Source organism: Octodon degus, unplaced genomic scaffold (genome assembly GCF_000260255.1).
Source record: "Octodon degus isolate 3935 unplaced genomic scaffold, OctDeg1.0 scaffold00434, whole genome shotgun sequence".
Classification (NCBI taxonomy): domain Eukaryota; kingdom Metazoa; phylum Chordata; class Mammalia; order Rodentia; family Octodontidae; genus Octodon; species Octodon degus.
Genome location: NW_004525010.1, coordinates 415,106 through 426,020, shown reverse-complemented (window position 1 = coordinate 426,020; position 10,915 = coordinate 415,106). Strand labels below are relative to the sequence as shown.

Sequence of the window (10,915 nt, the reverse complement as noted above, 5' to 3'; positions counted from 1 at the left end):
CACTCACCGGACCTGGGCTAGGACTCCAATGTCTTCTTTAGAAGTAGTTATAAATTCTTTTACTGCCGTGTTTTTTCAGATTGGGTTTCCTCCCCATGTTTTTGTAGTTGATTCTTTACTTCAGATGCTATGTGTTCCATGAATTGTTTTCTTATTTCAGAAAATTCCTGAGTTCCTCTGTAACTTTCTGCTGTTGCTTATTTACTATAGACGCTATTAATTCATACATTTGAGCTGAGTTAGTAGAAAAGAATTGTGCTCCGAATTCCTCTATGCCTTTCTGCTGTTGGTTATTTACTATCAACGCTATTAAGTCATACAGTTGAGCTGAGCTAGTGTCCTCTGCACTTGTAAGTGGGCACTGGTTTTCCTCCCTATATTTATTTCTGCATTTGATTCTTTACTGCAGATGTTATTAATTCAGGGATTTCTTTTTTCATTTCCAATCTTAGTTCCTCTGTACCTTTCTGCACCTGTTTATTTATTTCAGAAGCTGTTGATTCATTGATTTCAGCTGTGTGATTCCCAATTTGTTCTGTGTTTGTGTCTTCTGCACTTGTTATGGATGGGCTTGGGTTCTCAGATTGCATTTTGCTCCTTCTCATTGCATTTTGTGTATCAGTGTCTTCTGACCTTTCTTGTAGAGCTTTGATGCAGTTATAACTGTAGCAACTACTGAAGTTCAGGTGTAGATCTACAAAGTTTAGATTTATCCAGCTCTGCCTGGCTTTGTTCTGGGTGATTATTTCTTATCTGATTTCTTCTATAGCCTGATTGTATTGTTTCTTTATATCATTTTATAACATTTCAGAAATTTCCAGTTTGCTTCTTTGAAGTTCTTCTAAGGCCTTGTCTCCTGGACTTATTCTGGGTTGGCTGGATGTCTGAGATTTCCTTTTCCTTCTACATTTTGACATTTTTCCAGCTCCCAATGTTCACCCACACTCAGAATTGACAGTAAAGGAACATAGTACAGGTGACGAAGGCTCCCACAAGTTGGGGTGCAGGGTAGGGCTCACCAAGGTTACTTGTAGGAGAGGTGAATGCATCTCTGTTAAACTCTGGTGACAGTATAAGCAGGTGATGTGATAAACCTCGCCAGGTCCCCATTGGTTTCCTCAGTCTGCCTGCCTTCTAGGATGGTTGGGGAGCCAGTCACAACTCAACTGAGCTCTGGAGAAGTTGGGAAAAGGGATGGGGCCTTTATTTTCTGATAACATTCACACTTTATGTTACTATTCTGTTTTTAACATGGCATGCCAAGTTCCCCTGAATATCCAGGCAGAAGGCTAGTAGAAACAGTAGCAGAATAGTTGGGTGCTGCAAAATTGTCATCCACTCTTTGGGGAGTTTATGTTAGAATATATGGCTTCTGGATAAGCAGCAGTGCAGTCTCTATCACCTAGATGTACCCTGGCAAAGTTGGTCAGTCAGATTTGGATGAAGAAGCATGCAGAGTGTGTCTGCCTTCTGGAGGCTGAAGGGTCCAGTCCAGGGTCTGGAGGTTGCTGCAGTTTCCATGCAAGTCATATCAGGAAGCATATTTTGAATCTATGGTGAAAGCCAAAGTGTCTACACCAGGTTGAAGAGTCCTAGGCAGAAACCAAGCAATGTGCACGAGAGACCAGGAGAGTATCCCCAAGATGAATGTGAAAACTGCTTTCCAGAACCTCTTATACAAAAATATTTCTAAAACAATAAAACAATGTATTCTGCATTTCCAAGAGAGATGTATCTGTCTTCCTGCCTTTATCCTTCTGCCCCTTCCATTTCTTGTGTCTATTTGCATGGCTGTGGTTACATTCATTGTTGCTTGTTCATCTTTGCTTTTACTTTTCATGCATGTCCTGCCATTTCTTTTCTCAGCGCTTGCATGATTATAATTCTATATGTAACCATCTCTTTTAAGAGGATTTATGCTGGAGCAATTTTTCACACAAGGATAATGGTATACATTTACAGTCACTTATTTTCAGCAGAGAATCTAGTAGAAAGAAAGCTACTAGGAATATTGCCTTTTTTTCTTTCTTTTTTGTGTGTTTTAGTTCAGAGTGTACAGGGTGTTACTATGTAGACCAGACTCATAGTGATTTGCCTGTTTTCAGCCTCCCAAGATCTGGGATTGCAGGCTTGCTCCACCATGCCAGATCTCAATCGCTGTCTCAGTGCTCCCTGTGGTATGGCCTGAAGGCATGGAATGGTATGGCACACCAGGGATTGAACCCCAACTGTTACATCTGCTTAAGTAGGCACTCTAATTCCCTGAGTTATTTGGCTGGCTCAACCACTTTCATTTATTTGGTATCTTTAAAATGTAGCTTTGGCCAAACTTAGCATAAACTTTAATGAAAGCATATATGACTGGACTGCTTTTGTAGTATAAAATTAGAGAGTGTTACTTTAATTTTAATGTGCCTGCAAGTGTCATCTTTCATTTCAGTGCATAAAAAAGAAGAAATTTTTATGATTAAATATTTTTCTTATATATTTTACGTTTGAAGCAAACACAAATAAGCACACAGGACACAGATTACAAAAAACAAATAGCTACTAATCCAAAGATCACAATAAATTATTTCTTTTATTTGAGAGGACACACTCTTAAACTCACCTATAAGATACAAGGAAACTCTACAACTTAAGTACACTTATTTTTGAAGAATCTTTCTGAACATAATACATTTTGCATAACTCTTCTACATAAAATACATGCAAATACCAACAACTTTATATAGTGTCATTTTAATTTTATATTAAAAATCATTATCTTATAAGCATATATAATTTTTATAGTAATTTTACTGAGAAACAAATAGCAATGAGAGAGTTTCAAAACCAATTAGTAGGACAGTTTCAATAGTTAATACACTGCATATTGTTGTCTTAGTGGTTATTCATTGTACAAAATGCAGACATGATATCCTGTCCACAAACAGTATTAGAACAAATCTTTCTATTCGTTGAATTAAGAGAATGTAGTTGTACATCCATCATAACTATTTTGAATATACAGATACAAAATGGTTGTTCATTTGTATTCCCTTTTTTTTGGTTAATTAATATGTATCAATCATCTTAATTGATTAATTAATTATTATTATTATTTTTTTGGTGGTAGAACTGGGGATTGAACTCAGGCTATTGCGTGTGCCAGGCAAGCGCTAATTCTACTGAGTCATCTCTCCGACCCCTCAGCATATATGTTTTATTATTAATATTTAAACCAAATCCTCTTCAGGCTTACTCATGTGATTATTCATACTAAGAATAAGAGTCATTCCATTATTCTTGTCATTAATAAATTATCAGATTTGAAACCATAACACAATTCAGTTTTATCTACCTCATATTTAATTTAATTTAATTAATTTATTTTTTTTGGCGGGACTGCGGATTGAACTCAGGCCCTTGCACTTGCTGGGGAAGTGCTTATTCCACTGAGCCATCACCCCAGTCTCTCTACTTCATATTTTAATTAGCTAATGTTTAGTACAATTATATTTTGTTTGTCTGATTGTAGTTGACATTGTATGAATTCCCATTGGAAGTACCCTATGGACCTAGTGTATTTGTAAACCCCAAGGCACAGTCTTTATTGAATCAGAAATTAGAAGGGAAAATTTCATAATTTATGTTGTTCCCAGATAAAACATACATAAAAGGATGCCTGGAATCTTCATTTGCTTATCCTTTTATCAGACAGAATGGATAGTTATTTGTTTGAGAGTAGTTTTACGCTCCTGAAAACTATATTTTTTATCAACTTTTATATCTAAGAAATAAGGGGAAATATAAAGAAAAACTGATAGTATTCATCTGGGAAATCTGCTGACTTGAAACACATAAGTGAAAAATACAGAAAGTAAGATTGAGCATTAAAGTTTTATCTTCTGGTTCAAATATAATTCCTGTCAGACATGATGCATACTGTTATTCTAAAGAAGCTATAATGTTTAATTACACTATAATTGAAAACTGGATAAAGCTAGTAGCTCTGTGAAATTTTCCAGTTGGGTTTAAATGTTAGTATTAAATAGATAACAGTATTTTATCCAAGTATCCAGAATTATACATACAGAGAAGATGAAAGTGGAAATCACAGTAAGTCAGAACTGAGTCACAGAGACTCACAACTAATTTTTACACATTTGTAAAAGTACACTGAGTTGGTAGGAGTTTGTGTTTGACTTGTGTTCATAGAATGTATCAAAGCTTAGTGTTAAGAATCTTAAAAGAAGAATGACATGGTTCACAAATGTTGGAATTAGATGTAAAAATCTTTACATCAACTCTACTTTGGATGCATAATTTCTTATCTGAAAGTTTCTCAGATTCAGCAGTCACACTTCCCTGTATTTAATCCAAGATCATGAAAAAAGAGCTAGGGACACAATGTCCATGTTTATCTTATATTGCAATTATCTAGTCACTAGATGCAATCATCTAGTCAGATGAATGTTTTTCCATCTTAGATCACTTTAAGTAGATGTAGGTTAGCTATCATTTTACTTCATCTTTGTATCAACTCTGTGAGACAGAAAGAGTGGACATACTATTTTTCTTGAATAAATTAAAAACTTCACTTTTTTCTTTACTTTTTAAAACAATGTTATTGAGAAACAAATAGCAAGGAGATAGTTTCAAAACTGATTAGTAGGGCAGTTTCAATAATTAATACATTGTATATTGTTGTCTTCGTAGTGGTTATTCACAGTACAAGAGGCAGAGATGATATCCTGTTCAAATACTATTAGTATGAATCTTTCTTCTCATTGAATTAAGAGAAAGTAGCTGCATATCTATCTTAACTATTTTGTATATACAGGTACAAAATGGTCCTTCATTGTATATCCCATTTTTGTTTAATTTTGTCAGAGAAGAGTATTCCACTGCCATTTAAATATTGGTGTGTGAATTCAGCAAAATAATCCAATATAGTTCACTAGTTCATAAAGTAGTAGGTTATACATAGGACTGGCAATGTCAGAAGTTATTGACTTGAGCCTTTTACAGCTCAGCATATTAATATGGCTTTACTTTTTATACCTTGTTTTTATACTTTTCTGCTGGATGGTTAAGACCAAGTTAAAGCAAGACCTAGAGCCCACGGAGATGGCCCAGTGGAATAAGTGATTCCTGGGAAACACAAGGGCCTGAGTGCAATCCCTGGTTCTGAAAAGAAATATAAAAAAACCCTATATAAGAAGAAATGCAACTTTTGTATGTGACAAGATCTGTCAAATCCCTTCAGGATTTACCCTGAAATTCTGTATGGCAGTTTGTCAGTGTCAGCCATTTGGATGAGTCACACCATGGCTCGACCAGTTTGCTCTCTGTGAAAGCCTGAGAGAATGTTTTCTCTCCATGTGACTCTCCTTAGGCACACACTACATCATTGATCACTTTACTCTGTGACCCCATAATCTCCTCAATCAGAAACTCTGGGACATCATTGAGTTACAGTATGTTATAGTACAGGTAAAAATATGACATTTTAAAGACTAAATAAGTTATCTAAATTTATGCAATTACTTTTTTGTTAAATAAATAAATAAATAAAATTAAAATTAAAATTAAAAAATTACTTTTTTGTTGAAATTACAACAATTTCTAACAACTTTTCAATAAGGAATATATTTGTTACATCAGAAACATTGATTTAAGCATTAGAATATTTGTGAATATTTATTTATATAATATTTGTGAATATCATGAATATATAATATTTGTGAATATCATGAATATGTATTTAGGGATTATTTCAGTTAAGTGTTTCATTTAACTGTCTGACTTGAACATTGAAATATGAAATCAATACAATATGACGAACACTTCCACTTAGAAGCTTTTGCTAAATTTATTCATGTGGATAGGAATGGTATTGATGAAATTAACTTTACAGCACAAAACCAGTCAATTAATTTTTATTCAGATATTAGAAACTGATGAAATACATGAGAGATTGTGAAGTTGTTAAGAGGTGATTTGGTGTGAGGAAGCTTCAAAGAGGAACATATTTAAAAGGAAAGACTCAATACTAAAAGCTGAGGTAAGTGTTTTGGATTTGTAGAGTCCAATGTATGGAACACTAGGAAGCATATATTGTGTTCACTTTTCTTTGAATGAGTACAGGAATCAATCATCTGTGAATTAATTGAAGGATGAAGATTTAATATAATAAAGTTGTATATACTAGAGAACAAAGTGAGAAATTCTTCTTTTAAAATAATTTTATTGAGAAACAAATAGCAATGAGAGAGTTTCAAAACTGATTACTAGCACAGTTTCAACAATCAATACATTACATACCGTTGTCTTAGTGGTTATTCATTGTATAAGATGCAGCCATGGTATCCTGTCCAGAAGCGCTATTGGAACAAATCTTTCTATTGATTGAATTCAGAGAATATAGCTGTATATCCATCCTAACTACTTTGAATATACAAATACAAAATGGTCCTTAATTTGTATCCCCTTGTTTGATTAGTTTTGTCAGAGAAGGGTATTCCATTGTCATTTAATATTTTAGGTGTGTGAATTCAGTGAAATATTTTAATATAGTCTAGTAGTCCATAATAGTAGTGGATTTTCCATAGGACTGGCAATGTCAGAAGTTGTTGACTTGAGCCTTTTACAGCTCAGCCTATTAACATGGTTTTACTTTTTACACTTCATTTTCATACTTTTCTGCTGGATGGTTATATAGATCTAATGTCAACTAAGATATTGCAGGACCTATATAACAAGAAATGTAGCTTTTGTATCTGATAAGGTCAGTCAAATCCCCTCAAGATTTATCCTGAAACCCTGTATTGCAGTTTGTAGATCCTTTGTCAGTGTCAGCCACGTGGATGAGTCACAGGTATTGCCCGACCAATAGGAGAAATTCTTAAGATTAGGAAATGTGTAGGAAAATGAGAAAAGGTAAGAGAATAATAAAAAAGAACAATAAGGAGGAAAGGAATGGATAAATTGCAAGAAAAAAGAAAACAATGCAAGTAAAAACAAAGGTAAATGAAAATATGCACAGATACACTAAGGTCAATGTCAAAATTAGCAAGAAGAAATTGGAGAAGTACAAAATCTAGAAGTAATGGAAATGAATAGAAAATAATTAAGAAGTGATCTTCTAAAGTGATGACCCTGTCCTCAAACTTCTGGTGTAAGGATCTGCTATGATAACTTCCCAGCTATGCACAGTGTAGCCTGCAGAACCTTGTGTGACTGAAACTTGGGAAAGGAGAGGAATAAGAGTATCTTGCCCATGCATCTTCAGTGCCAGATGAGTTTTGTTGTAGTTGAAATAAGGAAATTTAGAAATGGTGACATACACTCAGCTTCCATTTCAGCCTACCAACAATACTGCTTTATCTTAGTTAACTGGAAGCAAACACTTGCCTCTCTGAGATCCATTGTTTTGGGCTCTTTTGTAGGATTTTATTTTGTATAACATAATGCCCATCTGATCCACATTTCTCTTTTAACTTTGTATAAGCAAAACTTGAGAATCACTGCAGAAAAGATACAGACATGAGAATAGAAGAGGGCATGAAATGGGCCAAGATATTAAGTAGTGTGGACTTTAATCTGCTAGTTGGCAGGGAATGGAAATAGATAGCAAACAATAAAGTGAAGGAAGAGGGAGATTGTAACTCTCAGGTATTCCAAGCATTTCAGAGCTAGGAACCCTGAGAAATATGAGATAATTAAAAGTAAATTAGTAACTAGAACTCACAAAATGTAAGAATAGAAGAGAGATCTTCATGATGACTTTCCTGAGACATATTTCTTCAGGTAGTTTGAAATATGGAGGAGGTCAACAAGAGTGTAAAAGGATAAAAATAAAAAAAAGGAGACTGCTGTGCTAATTTGAAAGGCACCACAGACTATTTTTATTGTTTTTCAACTAGCTTTTACTCAGTATTGATGTTTTAATGCCAATGTGCTTGTGTATTTGAATATGCAAATATATTCTCATGACTTTTAAGAAGTTTTTAAGGCTATTAGTTTTGATTATTAATCATGTAAAATGAATATTCAAATATTTCTTTAGAGGTGTGGTGTAAAAATGTTCTGTACTGCTTAAATGCCCCATTCTAGGTACCTTTGATCCTTAGTTTTCCTTAATTTGTCTCTCCATTTTCTCTTCCCACTTCCTCTGACTTGAGATATAATTAATAGTTATCATCACTTTCAGATAGGAGTTTGATCTCACCCTGGTGCCCCTTTCCCTCATTTAATAGCACTGCTGAAAATATTAACAGAATCAACAAATCATAAAACTCACCATTGAAAGCATAAAATTCAGTGGTCTGAGATGTATTTAGAGAGAGGAAGAAGAGCCAATATAATAAGATTCTGCAAAATTTTCATCAGAATATCGAAAAACCTCATGCACATTATATCAATCTCAATTTCATCCTTAGTACTAAGCAACCACTAATCTACTTTTTGTCTCTCTAGATTATCCTTTTCTAGAAAATTTTAAAATTACGTTTTGTGACTACCTCCTTTCATAGGGCATGTGTTGAAATTTATCTATATTTTAGCATATATTAGTACTTTGTTTTGTTATTTTCAAATTTCATTCTATTCTATCCATGACATTTGAAAAAATAAGCATTGTAGTTGTTAGAAATCAAGGGGAACAACTGTATGTGGTACAGTTTAATAATATGTTCTCATTTGCCTTTTAATGTAGATGAAAATATAAATAACCTTATAAGAATAAATACTATTAATATGTTTGTGCAAATATAATAATATATACTAGAAACCAATAATAAATACAAGAGTTTTCCAAGCTCCTTATAGTAATGATAGATGACCCACTGTGGGGAAGGACAACAATGAATTTTCTTCTGCATCACTCTTCTCAAGGATGAGTGTGCTCCTTTTTGGAGACTAGCACACAGACTAAACCTTGGTCCTTGACTTCTCCTTCATGAAAAGGGAAATATTTAAATAAACCATGTTGTGTCTTGCTATTTAAAGCCCTTAAAACACCAATAAAATAAACGGTAATAATTTGTTTATCAGTTTGTTTTTTAGTAGTTATTTATTTTGAATTTTAAAGTATTTTAGTACCTCACTGCAGTACATAATTACATTCATTTTGGGGAGCTGGTAAAGTGCATAACTCACATTAACTGATTCTACTTTCCCCTCTCCCTCACTTATTCCTCCATCTCTAGCTCTCCTTGCCTTCCACAAAAGACCTGTGTCCTTTTATCTTATTATCTGCATTTTGTTTTTCTCTTGAAAGTATTTATATTTTGAGTGTCTTCTATAAGAGAAACCATGTGATATTTAACCTTGTGTGCCTCATTAATATCACTTAATATTATAGTCTTTAGGTGCATCCATGTCTTTTCAAATGATTTAAATTTGTCTTGTTTTTTTTTTTTACCCTAATATGTTTTAAAAGAAGAAGAATACACACCCATTCTCTTATTTATCATTTGCTGATGAGAACAAAAAGTGTAAATTCACTGTTTTAAAACAATTATATTTAAGGGCCAGCCAAATAGCTCAGCTGATTAAAACACTTGCAAGCAGGCACAGGGACCAACGATTCAGTCCCTGTGTCTGCTGTGCCGGCCCGGCCCCCATGGCATCCTGAGACAGCGATTGTTTCTGGGCATGTAATCCCAGCACTTGGGAGGCTGTAAACAGGACATTCACTATGAGACCAATCTAATAGTGAGACCCTGAACACCCTGTAGACCCTTCCCTAAGATAACAAACAAATTAAATAAATAAATAAAGCAACTACATTTGCTTTCTTTTTATCAGCTTTCAAAAGACTGTATTATTAGGCATGGTTTGCCTGATTCCACTTTTTCTACTGTCCTTTAATTCAAGTAGATGAATGGACCAAAATATTTTACATATATTGAGTATTACATTATCCAAAAGCTTTTGTGAAAAAGACATAAATTCACTAAAATTCTGAGATACTTGTTAAACCACTGAGACTCAGTATCAATCTGAATTTAAGAGCAGGCTGCACAACAGATATCACGTGGCAACCCATTCATAGGTATAACTAAGAGAATACCTCAAAGTTATGTGAAATGTATCAATCTTACTTGAGATGTTGATAATCTATTCAGAGTAAAATTGTACAAGAGTGACAGAGCAGAGCAACATGATGTAAATTTGTTATTTACAATTTCAGCAAATAATAAGAATCATAGCCAGGAACTATAGATTCTCTAGGAACTAAAGGAAAACACCAAATAAAAAAGCACTTTGTTCTGTGGGGGTGAAAAGGAAGTTATCAAGTACTCTGGAAACTGGAAACTGAGCCATCACTAAAAACAAAATGAGCCAACAATAAGTACAATCATGATAATGATTGTTTTCTTTTTAATAAAAAAATTTAGTGTGCTACAAGAAAATAGGTAAGGTTCTACAGAAGCACATTTATAAAGAAACTTATATTTCATTATTTATAAAAGTATAGTTAGATGAACAGTATTTAAATGAAGTATCAGAAGGAGGAAAGAAGAATTAACTTAAGAAACAGTTATGGAACAAAACTTCCATTAACTCATGGTAGTCTGGCCTGTAGAAAAATTTTGTAAAAGTTTGAGGTGACTCTATTAAACTGACAAAATGTTCATATAGGTAAAAGTTTGATTTTTGTATTTATTCATAGTGAAAAGTGATGGAGAGAGAAAACACTACAGTGGTGACAGAATTTGTCCTCCTTGGCCTGACACAGTCTCAAGATGTTCAACTTCTGGTCTTTGTTTTAGTCTCAATTTTCTATCTTGTAATTCTCCCTGGAAATTTACTCATCATTTTCACCATAAGATCAGACCCTGCACTCAGTGCCCCGCTCTACTTCTTCCTGGGCAACTTGGCCTTCCTAGATGCATCCTATTCCTTCATTGTGGCTCCCCGGATG

At 34.0% G+C, this 10,915-nt stretch overlaps 1 pseudogene; it reads right to left on the bottom strand.

Moving 5' to 3' along the window:
* Positions 1–10,915, bottom strand: part of LOC101563269 — a 27,728-nt pseudogene that overhangs the window by 15,723 nt on the left and 1,090 nt on the right.